This window comes from Platalea leucorodia (assembly GCF_965183815.1).
Source record: "Platalea leucorodia genome assembly, chromosome: W".
Taxonomy (NCBI): Eukaryota; Metazoa; Chordata; class Aves; order Pelecaniformes; family Threskiornithidae; genus Platalea; species Platalea leucorodia.
Genome location: NC_138859.1, coordinates 2,065,083 through 2,092,941, shown reverse-complemented (window position 1 = coordinate 2,092,941; position 27,859 = coordinate 2,065,083). Strand labels below are relative to the sequence as shown.

Genomic DNA, 27,859 nt, shown 5'->3' with positions numbered 1-27,859 from the left:
AATCATCAGATATGTATTAACAGGCAGTAGGGCTTCTTGAGACAATGACACCCTGCCCTGCTTTGGGACCTGTTCAGGCAATGGAAGTAAATGAGAGCTTTTCCTCCTGTTCTGCATCTCTGCAGCACCTCAGGGCTGCCCTGGGCAGTCAGGCGCTCCACAGGTTGTTCACAGTAACCCAGGAAATCTGTGATAAAGGCTGGACTGAGCCCAGCTCTGTGGAGTTGGCCAAGTATCTTGGTTCAGAAGGCCGTGAGAGAGTTCTCTCAGATACTTAACTAATGCCTGTGTAAGACAGGCTGTTCTGGATTTTCATTCTCTGACTTGACTTATGGTAACTTCCATTAAGCTTGACCTAGAGGAATCAAGTGGCGTGTAGCATCCTCAGAGAGCTCTCTCTACCTATCCAACTCCCACCTCATTGAACACAGGGCTGTAGAAAGAGGCATCCTGTTACCAAGGCTAAATGCACCTGCTTTTAGCACACCTGTGTAGCACAATTACAGCTTAAGGGTGACAAATCACCTCTTCAGACAGATGTCCCTTTTTTCGCCGGGGTATGCTTGGAGGGTTCATCTGTCAGCTTGAGATAAAGATATGTGTGTCTGAATGTTCCCCCAGTCCAACCTTTCCTTTCCCATCTGTATGCGTTGGACATGTTTAGACACATGTGACGTGGAGAGCTTTGCTGTGCCTCCTGTCAAATGCTGACAAGGGGAGGAATGCAGATTAGGAGCAAAGATACAGACCAAGGGAGTGTGAGGAGTAACATCATGCATCCTGAACCAGCTACATCACCGTGAAAAGCAGGAGATGTAGGTAGGCTCTGGTGCTCTTAAAAAAATCTCAAAGGGTGCTGCTGTACATCCTCAAATCATTGCCTGGTGTTATAATGCTGCGCTTAATGGCCCATGACCTCAGATTATGGGCCAGAAAGGACTAGATCAAATGTCAGAGAAAAGATGTTCCAGCTGTTGAATAGCTGCTTTAGGATTTTGGAAACTTTGAGCTCATTTTCTTGATCTGTTTCCTTAGATTCAATCTGGGAATTTAGGCCACTTAGCCTTTCTGAATTTTGATTTCCTGATGGGAAATTGAGGAAGTTAAAAATGGCTTGACTTGCAGAGAATGGTGTTGTAAATGATTGCGAGTCACTTGTGACAAGTATGAGGATGGTACAGGTACAGAGTATGAACTCTTCCTACCCTCTGGCTTTTGTTTTTTCTTCTTGTATGGAGGACCATGTTTTCATAGAGCACGTGTAACACTCCTTCTTCCCTGCAGGACCAGGATCTTCCTCCTCCATACTTTAAGGACATCCCCAGTACCCCCATGCACCTTGGACCTCCTCTTGCCTACAGGACCAGCCCAGAAACCCACTCACCCCCTTCAGGACCAACCTTGGGACCCCCTCCTTTTCAAACATAAGCTGTGATTCTCTCTAGTTGAGAACACGTCTTACTCTCTGCCATGCAAAATGAGAGAACAAAGGTCTTACAGGTCACGCAAGTGTGTGTTGGCTGTGTGTTGAGGGCATGCTTCCTTCATCCGTGCCTCCACCTGCAGAAGTGACAAAGGTTTCCTTCACTTTGGGTGAAAAATTCAGCAGTTCTGAGTGAGTTTTAGCTTCTGGATTCCAACACAAGAACCTCACAAAGCGAAGGAGCTCCCTTTGGAATGAAAGGGTGTGTTATGTCGTGCTCACCATATTTAAGGCTTTTATGCATCTAGATGGAATTACTATTTTATAACTCTGTGCTGTATTTCTGAGCAGTTGGTATGAATAACCAATTACTCAGAGCTCCTTTGTCTAGCATTTCTGAAGCCCCCACAGAATTCTCAAATGCCATGGTAGCCATTTGCAGACACAATCTAAATGCAACTGAAGGGTGCAACAAAAGGCACCCAATTCTGTTTCATTGCCTTTGTTTCAGAGAAGCTGAAATTCTGTAGAGAATCGCATGTTTCAGATGGAGAGCCTGCGAAGTCAAGGCCCCTTGGTGGTGTTCTACCTCGGAGTTTTGTTAGTGGGTAAGAAATGTAAAGCTGTGTGTATGCTGAGCAGGCATTTCCTGGGCTGACTGACTGAGAATTTGTGTGGCAAGTGGGAACAGCAGGGTGTGCCTCTTTACTAATTCTTCTGCTATTGTTAGTGGTTGTGGTTGAAGTGGATGGTTTATGGCTTCTCCCTATCTTGATTAATCGAACAGCGTAGAAAATGCAACTTATGCCTATGCATCCAAATCCTTAGCCTCTCATACTCTCCTGCAAGCTCAAAGCCTGTGCTGTGAACTCCTGATACCACTGTGGAAGAGGAAGGAGGAGGAAGGGATTGGTACACCTCCTGAAAGTGCTCACTGCCTTCCAGAGAGAAGCCCAACGATAGCATCACTGAACAGCTGAGTCATGAGCACATTTTATTTGGCTCCTTCTGGGAGAGCAGAGTGGAGGCAGGAGCAGTCAGGGGTAGGAACATAAACGCCAACACCAAGATTTGCTCTTTGCTCAGATAGTTAATTGCAGCATGACACTGGCCGCAACCTGGAAGATGAGCAAGCTCTGGTATACTCTACAAGAAATTTGCTCTAAAGGCAAATGGAGATCCAAGAGAAGTGACGCCCTACAGCCTTTCTCTCTAGCATCAGTAATGCATGCTAGAGTCGTCCTTTCTAGGCCATCTAAATTCTTCCTAGCCAGAGGAATCTGATTTCCCAGCAGGGTGTATGAACTGGTGGCAGAGCATAGTCATCTGCTGTCTAAGGCAAGGTGTGAATTGCAATATTCTTATCTGCAGCGTACTTTAGTTTGCCAGTCCAGTTGACTTGCACTGGGACTCCTCATAACCTGAGCTGCTACATTCAGCATAAGGAAGGGTATCATGGTCTGATACTGAGCTGTCAGTAATTGCAAGCTGTTACGCTCTTCCGAAGCATCCACTAGAGAGGGTGACAGGACATATTGGCAAACAGTGTCATACCGGAATTTGCAGGGAGTAAACAGGAACCTAGTAGGGGAAGAGCTGCACAAACTACTATTCCTTGCCTTGTTTCTGCTTGTGAGCAATTTGCAGCTGCTGTAGAACTGAAGAGGCTTAATAAATGATGTCTCCCCTCCCTCCAAAACCCCTCTTGTGCTTCAGCAGTAAAGGCAACTGTCAGTATGGCAAGGACTCCAAGGTGTCCTCCGGAGAGCTTTGCATCATAGCAGCTGTCCCCGGCACATACGTGGTATCGGGACAATAAAATGTTGCTCAGTGCTGCTGTCCTACAACTGATTAGGTCAGCTGTAAATATTGGGACTGCACGGTAAATACATACTCGCATACTACCAGATTGTGCTGACTAGTTAAATATAAATGAAAACATAATTAGATTTATAATGTGTCCCTCCCTCTCCTCATGCCCAATAACATAATTTACCGGGGGGGTGGGGGAGAAGAACAAGCCCTCACAACCTGCTGAAATATCATTATTAACATGCACATGAAAAGTCAATTATGCCAGAGGGAGGTATTTAAGTGAAGTGAGTTTCCATACTCCAGGATTACACCTTGGGGATTATATATTTCTTATTTATTTATTTTCCCTGAGATCTCTGCTGCTGCTTAGCAGTGAGGAACAAAAATGTTGCTAAGAGATATTTTGAAATCCCCTAAAGAAATAGCCAAATATGCAGATAAATAATTGTTCCCATCCCCATCAAGATTCTCCCTCATCACCATATCATAAAGGCTCTATATTCTACCCAGTCAGTGCAGGTATGCTTTCTGGTGTTTAGTTTTAAATGACACCAGGGACTGGTCTTCCAACACTTCCCTGGGGAGGACATTTTACCGTACTGTTATTATTAGTTGCAGTATTTATTATTTGTATTATAGCAGTGCCTTGAGGCTTCTACTGGGACTGGGATCCTGTTAGGCTGGATGCTGTATATGTGCATGGTAAAAGGCAGTTTCTGCCTTAAAGAGCTGTCAGTCTAAACAGAAAGAGCAGACAAAGAGCGGGAAGGCAAAGGGAAGTAGGAAAGGGTGAAATGAGATATTGGAAGTCACAGAGGAAACCTCACAATGCAAAATACAGCTCTTTGGGGCTGACTCTTCATAACATTAGAGTTCTCAAATTAATCCCAAATCACTTTTTATTATTATTTAAACCAATAATAGAACTGGATCCAATTGCCCATCTTCACTCAGGTGAGGTTTTCCACCTGGGATGTTCTGCTAATAGAAAAGCTAACACTGACCTTTTGCTGCCAAATTAGGATAGTTAGGACAGTGGCCAAGGGGAGCTCCAGGTTCAAATCTCTGCTCCATTTGGGTTAGGATGGTAAACTGCAGTCTGATCCAGGGAAGGCAGACGTTTTAACACACGTCTCATTTCCAGGGTTCTCTGGATATACGGCAGAGACTACTTCCACTGTGTTCAGTGGGCAGTGCTCTTAAAATTACTTGGATACTTAGACTCTTGCCCATTTACGAGGTCCTTTGAAAATATCTGTGTTTACGGGGACATTTAGCCAGCTAAATACTTAAATTCCAATTATTTTTTAGGCAGAAATTTGCATCTGAGATTGAGACAAGATTTGCATGGGGGCTAATCAATGAAAAATGTAATCAAACCATAATTCAGGGAAATTCAATAAAGTCTGGTGGGAAAGAATTAGGCATGGCCTATTATAAGACTCAAAACACATACTTAATTCAGGTCTTGCCAATATTGCTGGTGTCCTAGACTATTTTAATGAAAAATATCTTCCGTTGTATTGCATGTATTAAATCTTGGACATTTATCCCGTTCTCTTTTTGTTTCCCCCACTGAAAATAAGCGGATCTTTATATCCAGGGGAAGAACTTAATTAGCATCATTAAAAAAAAAAAAAAAAAAAAAAGTCGTCACAACCCAATACAAAAAAAAACCCTAAGACCTATAAAGCTCATCCAGAAGTGAATACATAAAGACCTGTTAGGATTCCTCAAGCACTTCTGAGCCTCTGCATCGATACACTTGCTTTACTAGTCATGGTTTTTCCACACATTCTTGCCTAAGGCATGACGAATTTAATGGTGTGTGTTTTGCTGAATTGTTGACTCTTGTTTTTCATTCCTGCTAAGTTTCTAGTGAGGCATAAAAGAATGTTTGTGAGCAAGGCTCCATGTGTACACAACTCTGCAATGTCTCTTTCCCTTTTGCCCTGCTGTAGGCTCACTTCAGGCAAGCAATGGGTTAGTAGAAACTGAATTAGATTAAAAGGGAAACCAGGTTAAAGAACCAAGTTTTAGCTCCCTGTTAATTGTAACTTACCTAGTGCCTGGATAATTGCTTGTAAATACCTGCTGAGTTGCCAAGCCTGTGTTAAGGCTTGTCAGTCTTTAATAAATCTTAAAGACTTAAGATCCTACTCTTTGATGCTACCCATCACTTCCCAATCCAAAGGTAGGGCAAAACAAGGCAGTAATGCTGAGCACTCCAGCTCAGCTAATCTGGCAGAATGCATCACAAGCTTTATAAATGTGTGAGAAGGGCTGTACAAGAGCTCCTGAAAAGGTCATTGGTATTTTTGGAGCAATAAATCATGGAGGGAAAGATTTGCATTTTGGCTGTATAAAATCCAGGGCTGGATTAGAGAGAGCATACTTTGCAGTAATATTTCTCTCCTGACTTGTTTTATTAGCTTCCTTTAAACATGTTACATTATTGCTTATAGAATTTCATTTACTTGGATTGGCAGCTTGATAAATATGTCTATTGGCGATGATTTGGATTGCTCTGGGCATTAATATTATTAAAACCTGTCACAAGGAAATGTCTGAAAGATGACTTACTGTAAAGATTACAGCATGAAATAAATCATACAATGGTATTTGTTACCGTTTATGGCCTCTTGGAGCCGAGTCAATCCCTTTTTATGTTGCATTATTTTTCAAGTTTTTATAGCCTTACATTATATATCGCTGTCAGAAATGAACAGATGGGGTGTCAAACACGAGCCTTCTGAATAATTCCCACCCTCGGGTTATTTGTATGAAGGACAAGTGTAAAACTGTGTTCTCAAGAAAAAGGAGATAGATAGAGGTGGAGAAAGTGTTGTTACAGTGAGCAAGATCCCTTTTGTCAGCAGGCACATTGTGCTTTTGATCACTACCTGGTATTTACGCTACAGGGTGGAAGCTCTGTGGAAAATTTAGCAGACTGTTGGCATAGCAAAAAAAACCTCACAAGTTAGACAAGTTTCGGGTTCCTTCAGCTTTACTTTTATTGCTAGAATGGGAGAGATGTGGAAGGGGGTGTTTCAGTGAAAGCCAAACCTCAGAGGGTTGTAGAAACATGGAAAAGTATGGATGCTTAGAGGTACGTCTCAAACACTTCAGGGGTGGAATTCTACAAAGAGTCCCTCCTGAACTACACAAACAGCTTTTCTGGAGCTTGGGACACATAAGGAAGAAGATGAACAGATATTTTGGACACTGGAAGTTGATGGACTGCTGTTACGCAGGGAGCTCCTCTAGGAAGAGGTGATGATATTTTGCATTCCAATTTGTGTTGTGTTGGGAAGTCCCATTTTTCTTGCTGTGTACTTTTGAGGACTACTTGTTAGAGTCAGGGTGACAGGTTTGGATGGAGTGATAGTTAAGCTGATAAATACACATGCAGTTAATTAGGTTTATTAGGTTAAAGAAATTTGGGTGGGAGACATTGTCCATGCATACTTTCCCCTAGTCTTTCTCACTTCAAATCTCCAGCCCCCAGCATCTTGTACAGGTACACAGAATATAAATCATTACTTTTGGAACATGACTCTTCTTGGTATAAATGGATCTTTAAGCGCCCCAATAAATTGTTCTGTCAATGCAGGCGGGCTGAATCTTGCTTATGGAACACTGAGGTCTTATCTTCACTGAAACTTGCACAACCAATGAGGCTGACGAATCATTATGACGGAGCAGATATTTTAGAGGATTTCTGACACAAAAGACCTAGCTTCCATGGTGTGCAAAATCTGCCTAAACTTGTTTTGTACAGACTGCATTGTCTCTCTTTGCATGAAAACCAAGTCTGTTTACTGGCATTGCAAGAGGGGTTTCACTTTTTTCTTTTTTCTTTTTTCCTTTTTTTTTTTTTTTTTTTTTTTTTTTTTTTTTTTTTTTTGGAAACCCCATACTAAGCAAAAGCATACTGCATTTGGGCTTTAAGTCACCGGAGGTGTTACTGGTAACTCTAACAGGACTCTTCTTCCATCAGTAATTTACTTCTTGATTCGCTTTTGGTTGAATTTTGTATATAATCCTCCAGTTATTTTTTTCCTTCCTCTCTGGAGAGTAAAAAATTTGGAATACTAGAAAGAAAAAGTTTCAGCCCTTGCCTGCCCTTATATATAGAATTTTTTCTTAACTTCAGTTTGTATTGACGCTCACTATATTTGGCACCTAAACTCCCTGTGATTTTAGCCAGCCGCTGTTCCTTACGAATTTAGCTAGCTAATCCGAAGTTTATTCCAGCTTCTTTCTGAAGCTCTCATCCCTTGTGTTCACATGCCTCTCTTGTTTCTCTGTGACTTACCATTATAGATCAGAGCGCCTTATCCCTTGCAGCCTTTCCCTGTATTCCTCAGTCTTTTTTTCTATAATTCATGCGAAAATACACCACCTCTCTCTTCCCCAGGCCCTTGTCCCACATCTATCATCAAGCTTGCATAAGAGTTTTAGGGATTCACATTCACCATGCAAAGTACAGTTGTACTGCACATTGTAACTGGAGTTGCACCCACCTGTACATACTAATCTGATTCCATGTTATACAATAGTATAATCACTTAAAGAATTTGCATGACTGATGGTGTGAGTTCTGAGTGCATAAGGATAAGTTTCATAATTAGCTTTCCCTGTGAACTTGTGCAAACCAGTCTATTTATAATTTGGTCAGCTCCTGATTTTTAATGAGGGTGCTGAGAGTGACTGAAGCCTCTGGCAGCATGCATTTCATATTTTAATTACCCACAGTAATTCTGACAATTACACCAATGTCATAAATCACATCATAATGACCCATTAAAAAAAAACCACCCATATTTAATGATTGGATGGGGATTTAAATTAAACAGATATGCAATGGCTTAACAAGAAGCCCAAAGCTCCGTGGAGTTTCCAAGTCTTCCAAATCTTTTCATTGAGCTATGGCTCCAGAAAGTGAAGAAACCTTCATGCAAAGTTTCTTTCACAGGCAAAGTCCTGATTTCCTCAACAGGGGTTTGCTTTTCATGGGATGAAATCCATTCCTGTGTGCCAGGCTAGAATCAGACTTCTATATGATTTGAGTCTTGGTAGCTAATTGGCTGTTCTGGTCTCTGTCTTTGAGTCCAGGAGAATTTAGGATGTCACTTACTCTTGGCAATGCCAATACGGTGGTCACAAGTATCCCTGGGTGTCATGCAAGCATAATGGCATTGGTTTTTAGCCAGTTAACTCGAGTTTTAGTAGGGATAGCGTAGAGGTACAGCTCACATTTTTCTGTTCTGGCAGATAGCTTTTGTTACACTGTCCATGGTTTAATGAAGTGTAAATTTATCTCTCTTTTGCGTGGTGCTTAATGGCCTTCTTACCATTGACCATTGTTGAGAAGAGCAATTAGTAAGGGATGGGCGACATCACATTGGTTACATAGCATTTTCTCCTCTGGTTATCTCTTGGGTGGTGTCACCATGTGCCACCTCTTACGCACACCTGAAACAACAGGACTAGGCTAGGTCTGCAGGCCAGTCCTCTGAGGAACAGACTCTGCACAGTTACCACCAGTTCAGCCAAAAACAAGGCTGTGCTACCCAGCATAGTCTATTATTCGGCTGGGTCCTGGCTCCCTGGTTTTGGCCCTTAGTGAAAATCACTTCTATTATCTAAGATCTTGAGTAAGCCAAGTTCTGCTCTTTAGATTATTTTGCTATTAATAACGTCACAATAAGTGGGTGGAAGTAGCTAATGGCTCTAAGCCACAAATGATCCCAAATGTTCCCCGTCTCTACTCTCCTGTAAACCTTGACAGATTGGGAGTGCTTAGTAAAATATTGTAACACTCAACACGCATTTACAAGACAGTGATCTGTCCCATGACGGCTTCCAGATGTGTGAGTGTGTGCAATTTCATAATTCAAGAACAGATTCTATTGCCCTCTGCAGATCCCCCATCAGGCTGTTCATAAGTGCTGCTCATAATTAAATTAACCCACTAACTAGCCATGCAAATTTTGATAAGCAGTGACTAAAAAAATAAAAATGAGTAACTGTTGAGATGCTCTCAAAAATGACAAGGTTGTCTTCAGAGATTATTTATCATTATGAGAAGATTTGTTTTTTCCCTTCCTGTTTGCCAGATTCTACTTTGTCCCTTCATACATGACAACTGTTTCAAGGTTTTAATCTAATAATTAGGAGCTGAATTTTGCCACCCTTACTCAAGCTGTCTGCTGTCCTACTCTCTGAACAGCCTTTCTGGAATCAAAGCAAGCCTCTATTCCGTGTGTGGGTAGCAGGATCAAGCTTTAGTTTTTAAAATACAACCTGTGCCCAGCCCAAGTAGCGGTGGAAGAACAAAAATATGCACGTACGCTTGTCCGTGTCAAGGAGAAGAAGCTGCATTTTATCTAGCCCTCCTGTGACCTCAGAAGGGGAGAGGCAGACTTCAGCAAAGATTTCACAAGGGATGTTGTAAATAATGAGCTGTTGTTTTCTGTCAGAAACAATGGCTCATAGCTCTGACACATGAGATCTGCCTGCAGGAGTAGTATCCAGCTTCCCCACGATAACTGTGCTATATTAATTTGCAAGCGTGTTGGAGTTGTTACACCTGGTTTATATCTATGGCTGAACAACATGTCCTTATACAGTGAAGTGTTAGCTGAGGGAGGTGATTTGGGTGGAGGGTTGAATGCAGAAATGGAGAGCAGATAACAAAAGCAGAAGGTGTCTTGTCTTATATGTCACTCAGGTTTCTTTAGTGAAGTAGGCCCTAATGCATCTAGATCAATGTTCAGACAGTTCAGTCCAGTTATCCTTATGCCTTCTGAATTTCTCCAGTGCTGCCAACTCTTCAGACTTCACCACACAGCTATCAGTTCTTCTTCTTAAGGCATCATCACCCGGAGTCTTGTTATTAGAGAATCTTGGCTCCCTTTTAAAATGTGGTGTCAGACGATGCCTATCAGACTAGGATTCAGCCTTCCTATTTGTGTGTTGTGTAAGTCCCAGTGCCACATGTCTCCTTCCATGCTGTTTTCTCAGTTCAACTTGGTTTACCTTTATTGTTCGTGTTTACAGCTCTAAATAAAGCAGGAGTCCCTAAACTTAGTGGGGGACTGTAAGTATTGCTGCAATATAGATGATAACTACAGACTATTTTTATCTTAGTGTATTCTGTGCAACCACACTGACTTCACTGGGATTACATGTGCATTGCTTAGGGGCAGATTTCGTTCAGTGGGTGTAATTAAGAAAAATTTAACTACTCATTTTTAAGATTGGTTTCACTTATTGCCTGATGTATTTGTTAATTATTGGATGGAATACTCTAAATTATAATATTTTGCAATGAAACATAATACCTCTGTGTCAATTAATTAAGCCTTGTAGTTCCTTATGGGGTAGGGAAAGCACTTTGATTCGTTGTGATTGGAGTGATATAATCCATGATGACGAACAAGCCAAGTCCAGACAAGCACCGTATTCTCACAGTGTGGGCCTGGGAGTGAGAAAAGGGGCTTTGTAGCAGCCTTCACAGGCAGTTTTCATTGTGTGTGTGAAACTCCACTCCTCCCTGAAGGAAAAGGTTAACATATGTGCGGATCTGGGAGCGATTCAAAAAACAATAAGAGGATTCCCAAATGGGATGTGAACCGAACAGCCCACATGCCAAGTGTTAAATCATCCCCAAGGCTGTGGTACAGAGGAAGGGGAAGGACGTCAGGGCATTTGTGCTGGTGGGCCGGGCCTTTCCAGATCCAGCTGCTGGAGCAACCTGCCCGTGTCATGCCGGTACCCACGGGTGTATTCTCTCTGGAGACTTTAGTGCACACATTTCTCATGTGAGTAGGTTTCTGGGGAGCAATGGTACAGCTCTTCCAGGCCTTGCTTGTCCTGAGGTGCTTTGTGAGTAGGCTTCTACCCCTTTATCTCTCTGGGCAAAATTTAGGACACAGAAATAAGCTCTGATCCCTGAGGATTTGCTGCTGTTCTGTACTTAGAGCACAGAAGGCAAACCAAATGAGCACAGACCTCGATGCGTACACATGACATTAAGACTCATCGTAGCCACGTTTTCCCACGACAAGGAGTGGAAGAGCTGATGTCGGAAGACTGCAGGCGAGGGATTCAACAAAGCTTTAGGGCTTCGCAAAGGCATTATGAAGAATTTAAAGATAGCTTGTCAGCGGGAAGTTGTTGGCAGCTAACAATTTGATAAAAGGACTTCCACTCCCTGCCTTCTAATGCTATAGACAACTGTTAATCACTTATGTTAGTCCTCAAATGAAGTTTGAAACATCTTGGACGTGTCTAACCATCTCTTAGCATGGCTGAGAGCTAAATTATCTACTTTGATTCATGGAAACATGAGTGACTAGTTTATATTAGGTCATGGCTGTGGAAACAGGCAAAAAAGAAATGTCTTACCATGTTGTAGCACTCTCAGTTCAACTCTGGTACACTGGACCGAACTGCCATTTTGGATGATATATAAGGTATTGAGCTGGGGTTATTTGCAGTATAAAACCAAATTTTTCTCTGAGTTTAATAGTGGGCTATTGTTGTAATAGACTCAGTTCGTCTGTGGGTTGGGCACAGACCAATTACACCAGTGGCTTATGCACCTGACACTGTGGAACACTATTTTCAAAAGGTTCAGCTGCTAGGGCCGCATTTTCAGAAATGTCCACAGTCCAAAGTACGTAGTGCTTTTGTAAGTCACTCCACTTGTATGGTCTTTGATAACGTGGTCTTGTCCTTTTCTGCTATTCTGTTCAGTGCAATGTAAGTCTACGAACCTCAGACGAGAATGTGCTAGAGAAAGAAAAGTAACACAGATGTGGCAATGCACAGCATCATATGAATGCAACTGTTTTCTTTCCAGACTCGTGCAGAGCCAACACAGATAACTGCGCCCCCACAGCACAGTCAATTTGTGACCCAGATAACCTGCTAATGGCTGTAGTGAGTGACTGTAGCTCAATCAGAGACTATTTCTGTCTCTGCTGGGTACTACAGCATGTCAGTTCCAGTGCCCTCATCCTCAAGCTCCTCAGAGTCCAGTGCAGGATGATTTACGAGTCTCTCAGGAAAATCAGATTTCCGTAAGAATCATGTAACTTGCAGAATATATGGCAGAAGGATCCCTTAACTAAAGAATGGCTTGTTAAATCAGAATGTGCTTGGCTTTGGCAAGGTGGATGCCGTTATGATGCAGAGGGTTTCCTGCTGTCTTTTCCCGCTATCTCCCACTGTAGGGATCCAACAGGTGTTTCCTCCAAGGCGTATATATTTCCCATAATATTAGAATGAGGAGTTGTCATTTCTGACAGGTTGTGTGTATAGATGATGGCTTTATTATGATAGAGATATATACATTGATTGATTGGTAAATCTGAGTCAAGTAAGGGAGCCTGTGAGAAGATAGTCTCTAACTTGCCAAAATACCATTTAATCACTGGCCTAAGGATTTGTTATCTGAGGAGGAGATGTGTGGCTAATAAATGCAATCGCTTGCAGTTAGCACAGGGCTGTGTAGAGACACTGCAGAGATTTAAAGGGGTATGTGCTCCCCTCTCCCTCCAGTTTTGCACCAGCTTGCTAAACTCAGGAGAGCCAGTTTGAAGCCTCTCCCTGCCCCTTGTCAGAGATGCAAAATTACCTTTCATTTTGCTGAAGGTGGGTACTTCAAAGCTGATCAAAAAAACGCTTCATGCAATATGCTGTTTGCCTGTGAAACTCCTTGCTGCAAGCGCTGCTGAGAGCAAGAACTGTGCAAGTGGCAGAAGAGAGCAACAGGGATAGGTAGTGTGGTGGCTTTGGCTATGTTTTGTGAACTTCTGGAGATCGATGGACTTCAGCTGAAGGGCCTGGAAAAAGATTGGAAGCCTCATGGCTTGGTACCGCCGGTCTGTAAGAGAAGCAGAGCTGTCACGAGCCATTTGGCATCGGCAGCACTCCACTTTGTGTTTGCCCTTCCTTTCTTTTCCCCTAGGCTGCTTCCAGCTGCCGGTGTCTGCTGCTCTTGCCTCCTCTGAAGCAGCAGTAGTGCAGCAGCCAGGGCACACAGATCTGTTCTGCCTCTTTGGTGCCTTTCCTGCAGAGGAGACTGGAGAGCAATTAGGCAAAAGTCTGTCGTTACAGTTTATGTCCACGCCATTAGTCGACCCTTTGTGGCTTTTGTATCTTGTGCTGGTTTTAGGATAGGTGAACATTTATAAAACTTACAAATATATTAATTTAGAAGAACAAGGTAACCTGTTCTAAGATGATCAGTCCTGGGATTTGTTATTAGTTCCTTAGTTTAAGACCTGGGGAGCTAGCAGAAACTGTAAAGAAGTTCCAGCCTGGTCTTTGAATTCTCATATGGAATGGGAAAGACTCTGTAGCTATGCTGCCGTTATTGAAATGACTGTGACATTTAACTAGTTCTCTTGGGTAGGGGTTAATTGTATATCTATGGCACCATGGAGTTTGGCACAAGCTGCAAAACCCCCAGCCCCATTTGCAAAAATGGGGCAAATTCTCAGGTTCCCTAATGCTGTGCTAAGAAGTGCTAAAGCCAGTACCAGCGTAAGCTGGTCTGTACAGGGCACAACTAGATCCGCTTTGCAGGCCTCATAATGAATGGCACCTTCCCCTTGCAAAATCCCCCGTCTCCCTTCCGTTAATCTCGCCTCACCCAATACTGCATAGGCAAGATAAGGACAAATTGGATGTGAAAAGGAATGTCAGGACCAAACACTTGTCTGGTCGTATAGCTCTACTAAAGCTGTTGTGTCCAGTATGTGTTGTAATCCTAGTTGGCAAGTTTCAGTTATCGTTGTGATTTCACTTACAGAGTGATTAAATAAACTTTGCTCTTGGGCCAACTGTTCAAGGCTGACTCTACCTACAGTAAAGCTAGAGAGATGGTGCTGAGCAAATGGTTTATCCAACGGATTCAAGGTCTTTTTCTGTCCATGCCTGGGCCTTGAGGAGACATGTGAACAACCCTTTGTTGTTCGACATGACTTCCCCAACAATTCTGTTCTGTAGCAGTCCTTTGAAACAGTTTGATGTTCAGAGCAGCATTTGACTGAACGGCTTTTGTTTCATGTGGTCTTGTTGCTGCTTCTGAACTAACACAATGCAAACACAGCTATGGATCTGCAATTTGCCTCTAAGAATATCCTGCAATATGGGCATAATTTAAAGTCCTTGAAGACAAGGGGAAAATTCCTGCTGACTTCTTTTTGCTGTTAATCAAGACCATGTTTATATAAATATTGCTTCAATGAATGTCCCCACTGAAGAACTCATTATTTAGAATAATCCTAGGGACCAAGTCCAAACAGATATAAACATTACAACTGATACAATAATTCAAGGAAACACTTTGCAGTATATTTTTATATGCAGTATGTTTGTCTCAGCTGACATTGACAAAGGAATTCCTCTACCACACAACCCTTTTCCCCCATACTGTCATGGTTCATGTGTGACTCATACATCCTAATTTTTCCTTGCTACTATGGGACATGAAAGTTACGATGTAGATAAAGAGGGCACCTCGGCAGCAGCTGGAGATGTGATCTCAACTTGGGTAAACTGTAACTGCTGCTGCTGCGAGGTTGTTCTGTAGCTAAGAAGTTTCTCTCTGTTTTAGGGGGTTTGATGGCCAAGGAGAGGAGAAGAGCAGTGTCATCCTAGATTCAAGAGGAATGTTCCACTGGTGTGATGCTGTTGCACTGCAGGAGGCTATTCTGGTAGGTGTGGGGGATTTGCTTTTGGGATCCTCACGTCTCTTCCTCCTTGTTCTCCTAGGAATAAGATGGAGCTTCAATGCATTGATCTAGATGGAGGGCACAGCACTCTCCAGTTTACTGCTGTTTATTTAGCAGTGTTATCTTAGCTAATTTCTAACTTTGATTTCATATGCAAAGGTAGGAGACAGACCCTGCCCTGGAGGGGAGAGACTGAGGGTTTACCATTACCCTTTTTCAGGAGGGAGCTGCAGATAAAGTATCTTGACCAGGGTCACGTAGAGACTCTGTTGCAGTGGTGGAAGCTGAAGGCTCATTCCACAGCCATATTCCCGTGTAATCTAGGTGGTAACCTGGGAACAGAGAAAGATCTCCAGGGGATCAGTAATGCCTTCTGTGTTCATCTAAAGCAGGGCAGGCACTGTATCTCAGGAGAGGATCTCAGCAGATGGACAAAGGAAGGTCTGATTGACATCTGTTTTATTCTAAAATTTTGTATGTTGTGTTTCCAGACTCCTGTGTCTGTGACATTATTGATCTGGATATCTTTAAGACAGTTTGGTTTATTTATTTAATGTGTCTAATCCGTAAAAGAACAAACCCCATCTAGAAATGGCAGGTTGCACTCAGAGCTGCCAGAGAGCTGAGAGTAGGCAACCAAATCTTGCAATGAGGTGATCAAAGATTTCATCAAAAATACAGAATGTTCAAGCTGTTCTGCCAGCTGGGAGACTTGTAGCAGGCTGGAATTCATGCTGCTTGAAATGCTGCAGCTTCCTTCCAAGCAAATAAAAGGACCCTATTGCCCAGCAACCTCCAAAATAGGATTAGTCATTACAAATGGGCAAATATCCCAATAGGACTGGAAGCTCAGCTCTGTGAATTGAGGGGTGATGTTTTGAAAAGACCTTACAGGCGGGTTTACATGAGGAAAAGGCTTACAACTGCTAGTGTGTCCTAACTCCCCATGTGCCACTTCTGTTTTGTACTGAGTGTTTTTGCGTAGCTAAGCTAGACTGTGCAAGGGGCTTTTTATGAGGATTAAGAATGTCCACAAAGGAAATTAGTGCATAATAGCTATTGCACTTCATGTTCATGCAGTCCCTTCCTTTGCAATCACGTTTCTGGGACAGGCAAGCCTGGGAGTCTAAGACGCATTCTGGGGAGTGAGTTGGGTGCTTGACAAAGTCCCAGACTGTGCTTTGGGTTTTTAAAAGCTACATTTTTGAAGTTGTTTAGGTGCTTAAAGGTGCAAGTATATTCCTATGGCATTTGTCATAACACTTCAGCATTTTGTTCTGTTTGGAAACCACGGGCAGCTAGATGGATATACTTTACACAAGTTCCTCCTTGATGTCCATGCAAAACACAGGGCGTCTCAACACATAGCAAAATACGGTCCTCTGGCTTTTACGTAAGATTACACAACCGTCATTCTAATACAGCATAGATGTTTGAAAATTAATATATTTTTTTCCTTGACCTCAGTAATAAAGTGATAAATGCCAGATATAGCCAGCTTCTTGGCCCCAGGTTGGAAGGAAGGCCTAAGTCCTCCCGTAGTGTCTTCAGAGTGGCTCACCTGTCCCTGCTGCTCATTCACTGTACTGACTGCTCCTGTTGGTCTTGTAATTGTGCATTTCCTCTGCAGATTTCAGCAGTAATAGTTTTTCCAATTGTTCCTATAAAATAAGCTATAAAATAGATTGTGTTTTTAATTGTTTAGCTTCATTCAGCAGACTAATCGTTGGACTTCAGGCATGTTACATTAAATACAGCTAAAGGTTTCATTATTCAATTTAAACTAATCTAATTAGTTAGAGACAACCATTTAATTTGGTTATGATTCTAATCTCTCATCAGGAAACTTCTCCCTGACAAAGGCCCTTGTTTCTCTGTGGAAAAAAAACTGCCAAGGACTGAACATTGCAGGGATATACTGATCCCACAGTTCCTGGTTGGTTAGTGTGGCCATTAATGCAATGGCTCTGACAAGCCTGGTTGGCTGACTTGGCCATACTACCTACCAACTGTGAGGCACCACACTAAGCAATACCCGCTCCCCAGTACATTTTCCCAGACTAATTAGCTCATTTGAGAAGCATGATCAATTAGCCAGGAAAAAAAACACCAGACCAAAGTAATTATTAAGCTCCTGGCATTAAACTAGTATTGTTGCCTTGCTCTACATTTTTTATGTTTTATGCCAACATATATGAATTTTTCACTGCTGTAGGATACACTTGGGATCCAAATACTTAATGGCAGATACTTCTTTTTATATATAGTCTCATTCTACCCATAGATGTTACGCAGCTAAGTTTAAGTCTTTCTGACTGAAGAGAAAAATCTAAAATAAACCTAGTAGCTGGTTTAGAAGAACTCTGTTTTAAATTTAGAGTTGCAAGGACCAAGCAGCACTGAACCTGCAGGATCACGTTTTGGTCTGCGTCTTTGGCGATGGAAACTCACCACTGATTGGGCTGCAAGACTTCATGATGCCTTTAAGAGCTGGTAACTTAATTTCCCATGAGTTGAAAGATTTGGGTCTTTGGAATATCTGCAAAGAGAATGGAAATTTATTCAGAACTTCCCAAAGCTGTGGTTATTCTCAGTAAGAATTTTTTTATATTCTCTTTCCCTCTTCCTTCCTTTCTCTAGCTCTCATGCACATTTCTAAATACATTTTAAAACTTCTTGATGATAGCACAATTCAGATTCAAAAAGGACCAACATTATCTCAGGCTCTAGACGTGAGCTTGAATCCAAGATGATGTTGAAAAGCTTTCTCTTCTTAAATATTCCTTTTCTTCTGGGGAAGTCTTGGTACTCTCTGGTTTCCTGCAGAAGCACTGAGAAGCTAATCCTGATTGGTCAGAGAAGAAAATTCACAGGTCTAGACTTCCAGTTTATTGGACACTTCCCCATTTCCAAAATTGCTCAAACCTTGGAGATGTTTGCAAAACACCTTTGTGCCAGCTGAGTTTGAAACAAATTTAATGTTCACCTTTCACCCTTAAAGATCCTTAATGTTCAGCTTTCTCAGATTTCTCCTTATCACTATTTCTTTGGTTTTATCAGGGTAGTGCTCTTTCCTGTGCAGATCTGAGGGCAGTTAATGGCCAAGATTGTGCTGCATGCGCCATTCTGTCTTTCCAACACCACTGCTTCAAGCAGTCCTTCCCTGGTGGACGCGGAAAGCATCCTGGCCACTCTGAACATCTGATCCATGCAGGGTAAATCCAGCTCAGCCCCCTAGGTAAGCATGCTTCCGTTTGCCTCTGAGCATGCTGATGTGACCAAAATGGAAGCTAAAGGAGGGAAGAATGAAAGGATCACTTGTCACTAGTCTGAGCCACAGCCTGTCTCTCCTGAATATAAGTATGTAATTGAAAAGAGCCAGGAGTCCATTTTAGCATAGCTGGCTGTTACAGCCTAGTCCAGTTCCTGTAGCTACAGGTATGCGAAGGAAGGAGTGATAAGGCAGCATTGCTCCTGGAAATATGCCAGTTCCTCCTGCAAATTCTGAGTGAAGCTTCAAGGTTTCCAGTAAAGAGACTGTGGCTGGAAGGTAAATGGTAACCAGTGTTGGTAACTGCTGTATTATTTGCAAAAGCATGTGTGAGTGGAGGCCCCTTCCATCCTTCAAAAAGAGAAGAGCAATGCCTTTCCCTTGAGGCTTGATAGGGTGGGTGCTCTGTTCCCAGACAAACAGAGCTTGTAGCTCAGAACTGCAGTGGAAGCAAAAACGACTTCAGCCCAGTAGAATATTTATTGCGTCTCTTCCTCCCTTAATTTGGCGAAGGAGCTAAGATTTGTCCTCCTCTTGAGAATGTGGAGTATTAATTAACTGAAGACGGGCTGAGAAATGGATGGCTCTCCTAAGCGTTTTCCCCATACTTTATTATCATTCTAGGCTTTTAAAACAATGGCTGTGCCAAAGAAAAGATTAGAGTTGAGGCAGAGACAGGGTTTTTTTTCATAACAACTAGACAAAATAATATCAATATACAGAGTATACAATCAGAACAGAAGACAAATTATTTATAAGGCATATTTGAGTAAGAGGTAATCGTGACTTGAATAGATTACTTTTATCTAATGTATTTATTGCTACATAAATATAAAGATGTATGGAACTGTTTATTGATTGTATCTAGAGAGGAAGTAAATAGTATGTACTTTTATATATATAATTTATGTATCTCCATCTATAGTGACAGATATAGATACTGTACCTACTGCATCTTTATACCTATACCTGGAAAACAGAGACTCGGAGCAAAAAGGATATTTCATCCTATCAATCACCGTCCTACTCCCCTCCAGTGTTTTTTGTTTTATCACTCAAAATGGTAGCACATGGAGTGCAGAACTCTGAACTACAATGTGCGTATGGAAAATAGAGATGTGAGCATCTGTTCATCAAACCTTACCCAGCTGCCTTGCGGGGTTCATACTTACTCATTTCTCTTCGAGGTGATAGCTTTTGGCTTGCTTTGTCTCCTTCCAGCAGAAGACCTCAGGGACCTAATGCTGACATAGGTGTGATCAGTTGGGTAAGCTGAGGCATGGCTGGTTAGGCAGTTTACCGGGCGTATCATTGTCAGAACCATCACCACCTGCATACTCAAAGTCTTTTTTTTTAATCCACAAGCATATATTTTTCCCCTCACTTCCCTTGGGAAAATGGGCACGTGATGAATTGCATCAGAAAAATGGATCTTGCAGATTTAAATCTGTTCAGCATCCTTGCTATCATGAGAGATGGGAAAAAAGTTTATTCAGTCATACTGGCAAAAACCATAATCAAGTTCTGTAGTTACAAGGTCACTGAGAACAGCATCAAAAGGATTTCTGCTTGTGCAGAAAGAGGCTAGTAGTCAGAACAGTTAGAGCAGAGACATGCAGGCACAAGGCTATTTGTGTATTACAGCTAACGCTGTTTCAGCACATCAGAACCAAGCCAAATACACACCACCACCTTTCGGGTATGAGCAGAAATTGGGATTGCTTGGTCCTCTGTCAGGAACGCAGGCAAAGTATGGTCTAGACATTAGAACAGGGGAATGGAAATCAGTGCTTCTGGGTTTCTTTTCTGGCTTTGAGAAGGGGCAGGATCAAGTAAGGGTCATGGTGTCAAAGTTTCTTCTATTTCTCTTACTCCTTTGCTGCGCATCCCTGGCAGCTGCTAGAGGCATGCTGCACCTCAGCATAGAGCCCCATAACAATATTTATTTCCCAGGCTTGTTTAAAGCCAGATAAATTCAAGCTCACAATGTAGCAATACACAAATGCAAATTATTCTTGTTATTACCCATTACTGTGATCAGTTATTTCTGAAAGATTGATTCAAACTAGAGAGGATAGATTCTATCACCATTTACTATAACAGCATTGTCTTACTCTAGTTGACAAAATACCGTGTTTCTAAACCCACACTGGTTTATCCATTTTAGGTGTTTCACTTTGCATATTTATAAGGCCCCTACTGCCTAGCTCAGATGTTAGTGAATTGTCGCTCCATAAGCTGACTACAATTCCAGTCTAATAAATCTTTGGCTACTCAGTTAAGGCTATTCTTCAGATTTACAGTGTTTTCTGCAGTCAGAAAAGCAGTGCTCAGTTACAGGATATCATCATCAATGAATAAAGATGTATTTGCAAAATAAGGCTAAGACACAAGTTTCACTTCTTCCTCAAGTCAGCCATTAAATCTGCTAGTGTAAAAATAAGCTCTCTCTCCTTATAGCTTCATTAGATGAGTTGCTAAAAAAGCCAGCCTATTTTCTTCTTTGCTGCCATAGTCTTTTATAACTATAGGACCAAAATCTTAGGTTAGGATTCCCATACCAGAAGCTCCTTCAGATTCAGCTGCAAGATTAAGGCTGTTTCTTACGCTCTTTTAAGGTCTTTACCTCTGAAGGTCTCCAGATGCATTACAAATATGTGCTCCTATAAGATAGTAAATTACTCACAGGTTGTTGCCACCAAGTTTTGGATCAAGGTGCCCGGAGCAGAAACAGAATGTGCATGTCCCCACTCCCACTGTTTCAATCTCTGCTTTCCCTCCCACCATTGTTATTTTATGGGAATTCATCTCTGAGAAGACAAAATTTTCACTGATAAAAGCAGCTCATCTTAGTTGGTCCCAATGGACTGGATGGCCTCCAGGTGAAATAGTTCATGAGGGTCAGAAAATGAGGAAAGTTTCAGGGAAAAGAGAGATACAAGCTGGGAAAGGATGGCTTTTACCAGAATTTATTTCTTTCTTTGTGGGGAGGAGTGAGAGTAGGGCCGCTGGCCTTATTTAAGTTACATAAGAGCACTGAAGACAAGTCCAGCTAGAAAAGAACCAACAGTACAGAGAGTATCAAGAAATTTTCCAGAGTCAGTGGCTGTCAAGTTAGCTAGGAAGCAATAAGAACAGCAAATACTGGTAATGTAGCCAGGCCGTGCCCGTGCTGATCGGAACTCGGTGTTGGTTCACCTCTGCAGTAGTTAATTACAGTGTACGGGTGAAATCTGCATTTTCCACCAGTGACGTACATGGACCAGTGGGTGCTTGCAGCTGCAGAGTTGGAAAACCAGCAGGTTTAGTAAGTCTTTTCCATTTGTAGGAGAAATATCTAGAAGTTGTGCAGAAAAGGAAATGGACAGCAGAAACTAATGCATATAGGGGAGACCCAAAGAGTACCACAGTCCTCTACGTCACAACCTAATTTTGTGAAGGAGAAGGGTAAAGTTACATTGAAAACTTGGATCCAGGAAACTTAGCCTCGACTAATGCTAGTAGCCAGGAGGGGAAGCAGGTAGGAAAAGACAGAAGAATAGTTGGAAGAGCTTTCTAAAGCAAGATGATTATGCAACTATTACCTGATTTAAAAAGAAAAGACAGAGGCTGATGTTTCTCACTTAGTAGTTGCCGTTGATGATGGGACAGCAGATGACTTGGCTGGGTATCCAGCTACCCTACCCATCCAAATCCTTTCTCAGCCCCAGCTTTGATGCTGTAGACAAAGCTATAGCATTTTGCATCCTAACCATAGTGGAAAACAGTTATTGGGATGGAAGGCCCTGAGTTCCTTTAACAGCTCAGGTGCTTTGGTAAGCATTGCGGCAGGCATAGTCTCAGTTTGGAGATTGTAACAAAGCCCAAATCAATTGCATTTCCTGTGGTTTTAGATTTCGCTGTGAGCATTTCACACCCGACAAACCCAGGCGTGTTCTGCACGTTACCTGTCTCATGGGGTAGGGAATTAGACAGGTCTTAGAGAACCAGACCCACGCAGAGGTAAACATTACTTACACTTGCAAGAATGAGCATTTACTAGGGTCAGTGCTGATGCCAAGGACTTCTAGTCTTTCCCATGGAAAAATTTAGGTTTTCCAGTAATGCTGTAATTATCACCCTGTCATGTCACAAAGCAAACAGGTTGGCAAACCTAGGTACCGAACTAAATAATCTGTGGCATAATCTAAACATATAATGGTAATTAAATCTGACAACTTAATAAGATACTGAAATTCAAATGTACAGTAGTAATCTACAATTAAGTAATCTTTTGTAATAGCACCCTGCCAGTTTGTAAAATTTCAGGTAGAGCGCTATGTACTGTTTCATAGCAAAAATATTGACATAGGGAAAAGGTATCCAGGCAATGATCAGACGTGCATTCAAATCAACCGCTACAGTACATGGAAGGGCGCAATAAAGGCAATGATTCATTTCAGGCCTTCAGTTGCTGCCACTAGCATGCATTCAGAGATGCCTTGCTATACTTGGGAAGGACTTTTCTGCTGTTTTGAGGGATTGTGATGCCTGCCATCTTTAATGAGGTTTTTGGCAGTCCATTGCCTAACCTCCGAGATGGTCGATTAGAGCAATGGTCCATCTAGGACCCTGTTAGGGTCTTTGATCTCCAATGTTCACATGCTCCTCTGAGCAGAAAGGATCCATTATACAGTATCTGAACTGGAAGAAGTTCCATTTCTAGCATAATCTTTAGTGGAGTTTAGATGCCATCATTTTGACTTTGATACTGTCTTGTGCAATAAGGAGTATTATTAATACTTAGTTACCCAGATGCTGTGCTAGGTAGCAAAGGAAAAATTTAGACATAATGGTAAGGGAGACAAGATTGGATGTGATCAAAACACAGAAAGCAGACTCCAAATTGGGACTGATTCTACTAAATCAGCTAGCTGGGGAGAACTGGGAGGAAATAAGGACACGTGCTTCTAGGAACTTCTGGATTTCTCTTTTAAGTCTTTTTGGTTGCCAGGTTTTAAAAAATAAGTGATGGTGTATGCTTTTGCCTTCATTCCTGCAGCACGTGTCCCATCTATTTATGTACAGGCTTCTTGAAGGGGAAGCAAAAAACACAACCCCCTCCCTCAAAAGCCCTCTGAGTGCAAATTGGCTTAGTGGGGGCTTTGTGCCAAACAACACCGTAACCAGCACTGCTGCTCCACCGAGGGTAATTATATTTTAGTTATGATGTCAATAAGCAGCTCCCAGGGGAGCTTTTCTTTTTTAATCCTTTGAAGTTCTGAGTGAATAAAGTGAGCCTTGGAAAAGCAAACCAAGGCAAGAAACTTTCTAAATATAGGAAATGCTTTGGGATTTTTGCATGACAATGACATTTTTAGGCATAGGTAAGAAATTTCCTGTGTTTGTCAGTCTGAACCATTGTGCCTTGGTTTCTTTTTTTTTTTCCTTTTTTTTTTTTCTTTTTTCTCTCCTTTCTGCTTCTGCTAACTTCCCTCTCTCCTCATGTTGTTATTGACTGTTTCTACAGATGCTGTTTTCAGAGCGAGAGCATTGGGGAATCAATCACAGCCATGTTATAAAAGGATCCCCATCGCTACAGAGCTGAGTAAGTTGTTCTTTAGGAACAAATTTCACAGAAGCAATATGCATGCTGCATTATTTATTTACCCCAGGCCCTTTTTAGAATTCACGGGCAGAAAGCGACAAGCACTACATGTCCAAGGAACATTAAAAGGTTTGACTTAGATGTTAATTCACTGGCTTTGAAGGAGTCAGGATGGTTTATCAGGAGAATAAATATAACAAAGTGTTACAAAGGTCTCAGTGTGTAGCAGAACTCTGAAGCATCCATTTAGGAGAAAGATAATGTCCTTGGGTTTTTTTCTGCTGGACTGGATCTCAGGAGATCTGAGTTCTAGACACATGGCCTGCATTCATCCCGCCTATCCTAACATACTTCACTAAGGTAGATAAAGCAGAAGCATATTTGCCTCATTTACCTTTATTTTCAGTGGAGAAAGAGGCATCACCAAAGGCAATACTGCCCAGATGAAATCTGAACTTGCCCTTTTAGCCATACTTTCCTCTCTGATGATTTGAGAAAGCACTGAAACTGTATACCCAGTTTTCACCCCACAAAAAAATGGGGTGAATCAAGGCCTAATTCTCTCTGTTGCACCCCTCCCCTTTGTGAAACAGTGGTCATGGTTCCCTCCTCCTCTTCTGGATTATGGGGGTAGCTGCAGGCTTCCTCATTTGTCCAAGTGGCTGTGAAAGAGCAGAGCCTGTTCCAAACAGCCTGCATTGTGCAGCGATTGCTTGGGGTGCAGCACTTGGATGGGTCCGTGCACGTGCCAAGGTGGACAGAGAGTGCAGGCATTTTACTCCAGAGCCCAGACACCTTTGTCCTTATTCCACAAGGCTCAGCCTCTCTAGTCTGCATTCATAACTGAAGTAACCCATGGAGTTCTTTCATGCCACTCTTGGCTATCTTTGTCTTCATCTCCTGTTGGTTACAAACTGGATCTGTTAATTAGGAACATGTGCACCGATGAACTGATTACTAGTAACATAGCAGTCAGCGTCACACCAGAGTGGTATGGCTGGGCTGCCAGTCCCAAGGGACATGGATGTTTAGCTCCATTTAAAGTGCTGACACAAGAATGTACCCATCAAATTAGCGCAGCGTGTTGCTAGGCATCATGACTGGCCCCTGACTCACTCTGGCTTTTTTTTTTTTTCTTTCTTTCTTTTTGGTGCGATGCTTGTAAATGCTGTGTGGATCCAGCACATGTGGGGTCCTTGCTTTCCAGTCCTCACCAGGTTTGCAGCTGGAACAGGGCTAGTGAGCAGCCTTGGCCTGTAGCAGGCACTAGCAATATTTTATTTATATGAAGCTCCGATATACTGCTTAGTCAAAACTTGCACCTGATGAGCTGTGTCCCAGAAGCAGTTAAGCACCTCAATGGGCTATTCAGTCCTGTGTGCTCCTTAGACTGAAACACTGAGGAGCTACTGCAAAATAAAGAAGCGCAAAATAATGATAAGATAACGATGCCTCCTTCTGAGTAATTTCAGAACTCTTGAATTTCCCAGAGTGATATTTGGATGTCTTGTGCTGTGGTTTAGGCTTTTATTTCTGCTGTGTCCAAAAGTCTCAGAAATGTTTTGAGCTGGCTACTGAGGCCCAGCTCCTCTGAGAAGATATTGTGCAGTCAAGCTAACATCTTCAGACAGGCATTGCACCCCTGTGATTTCCCTCCAGGATGTGGTGTGTCAGTGGAGGGAAAAACATCTGCGATCTGTTGACATGACTTGGATTTTAGTCATGTCAGATCTTTGACAAAATAATGAATCGAGCCCAGTCCCTTAGCACATGGATGCCTCCCCCTGCTGTAGTCTTGAACAGCACAGAAATATGTTCGGAGTTACAGGGATGGGCTAGGAAGCAAAATAATCCCAAGAATTTAAAACCTGGAAGCAGAAAACAGCTAAACAAAAACAGCTGGAGCTTTCTTGTGATTGAATAAGCTTCCTGTAAGTCCCTCTGGTAGACCTTGATCTAGACAAATGCTCACTTTTGTGCCTATCTCTAGAAACAAGCTGAGAGGGATAATACTCATGTGCCTTAAGTTGTAAGGGCTTTGCTCATTCCAGGCAATTTCTTATTTCACAGCACACTGAGTGTTGACCAGGGGTTATCTGTATCATTTGGTGTGTCTGACAAACCAAAGCCAGCAATACGATACATATTGCTAGCACTGTTGCTGCTCAAAACCTGCCATAAGAGAAGCTAAGACCCTTCGTACCTTCTGCTGAAATCCTGTCACCACTGAAGTCAGCAGGAGTTTTGCAATTAATCTTGACAGGCGCAGGAAGCAATGTGCTATCTCAACAGAGCCAGAACTGCCAAGCTTGACTTGCCTCTGCCACAGTTTCTTTGTGACCAGGATGGCATGCCAGAGCCCCCCGAGTGCAGAGGTGTGCCGTGGTCCCAAAAGGTGTGCTGTCCTCTAGCGCCTACTGAGCTAAGGGCATGGAGTCAGGGACAGAGTTGATGGAATTCGCTGAGGGCCTGCAATCCCCTAAAGGGGGCTGGGTATGAATTTTGCCTTGAGGAACAGGAGAGTTGTGTGCTGTCGTCGTGCTCTGACATGCTGCTGCTTCTCCTTGCCCAATGGTGAGAAACACAGAAAAATAAGAAATGCTAAACTGGCCGCTTCGCATCAGGCTGATGCAAGGCCCGCTAAATGGCAAACTTTGCACGGGGTTTCTGCAGGCCCAGATCAACCAAGCTGATCACGGTTCGATGTGTCGAACCTCTTCCGAATTTGTGAGTTGGTCGGTGGGCTCAAAGGCATGTTATAAATGGTTATTCCTGGAAACAATGGATTCTAGAAACCCTTGCCATAAGGAGACGGATCTGGGAGAGAAATAGCGAAGTGATCTGTAAAGAAATAAGAATCCTGCAAATATGTAAAGGAGAAAGAGAATCGTGCGGAGAAATAAAGTGGATCCCTTATTGTGGCTGTGAGACCGTGCTTTTCATACCCAGACTGTATAAGCTAGTCAGTGGAGTCGTACTGATTAATGCCAGATGCAGGGCCAACTCTAAAATCCAGGGTGGGTGAAATATCTGTATTGAGAATACATGGCTGAAGGATGACACCAACACTGCAAGACAACAGGAGACATTAATAGTATTGTGATTCTGGCTAGTTTTAGTCATCTTTAAAAATGATGCACTCAAATGCTTCCTGACCCAAGGGGACATAATAGAAATCAGTCATTACTCACATGGAGTTAGTTGTGCTCGCGCTCTATTTTTTAATGGGAAGATATGAGTTCTTGATCTCAATTCCTCTCAGTCTCCCGCTGTGCTGCTGTCATTCATCAGCATTCTTACTGGTAGTGCTGGAGTGCCAGGACATACCTAGCATGTTCAGTAGCACAGCAGGGGCCTTCTGCCTGGGTGTACTTAGACAGTTCCCTGAAAATAGAAAAAGTTAAGGAGGAATCACTTTCAGAGCAGGGGGAATTCTGCAAGACTATCTCAGCCAGCGAGAATAAGGTTGAGAAACTGGTGAGGATCCCTGTACCAGTAGGACAGCTGTGAAAGGGACTCTAACCCCAATTAAAGCCAATAGAAATAGTAATCATATTTCTGTTAAGTCAGGAAAATGAGGGGAAGAAATTAGATTATTCTTTTCCAAAGCGGGTAAATTAATTATGATCTGATATCTTAAAACTTACTTTTAGGATTCTGTGTCTTTTGTCTGCCATTGCACAATCAGTTACCAACACTGAATATTTTGTTCCTCTTTTCTTTACTAATGCTGCATGCTGTTGCTGGTGCTGGACACAGAATGGTAAATTGGATTTGTTAACTTTCATTTCTGATTCTAGATGGCTTCTCTCTGTTGCTCAGATGTTTCCTCTTTCTTCCTTGCTTTTCTAATAGAGTCTTCACCAAATGCCCAGTTCATTAATCAGGCTCCCAGCAGCAATTCTGAGATTCCAGAGCAAGATCAGCTTTTCACCACTGGTGCCCCCGCAGGAGCTATCTTCTCAGATGGCTTCTTGAGTTCTCTTTTGTCTGTGGTAAGTAGATGTATC

The 27,859-nt window shown here is 42.4% G+C and overlaps 1 pseudogene across 1 annotated transcript in view; it reads left to right on the top strand.

Moving 5' to 3' along the window:
* Window positions 1-27,859, top strand: part of LOC309601703 (potassium channel subfamily U member 1-like) — a 50,506-nt pseudogene that overhangs the window by 17,811 nt on the left and 4,836 nt on the right. The window contains exons 12-15 of the transcript in view: window positions 17,370-17,584; window positions 18,052-18,229; window positions 23,772-23,849; window positions 27,705-27,844. The product of the transcript in view is annotated as a potassium channel subfamily U member 1-like (transcript). The remainder of the gene's footprint in view (window positions 1-17,369; window positions 17,585-18,051; window positions 18,230-23,771; window positions 23,850-27,704; window positions 27,845-27,859) is intronic.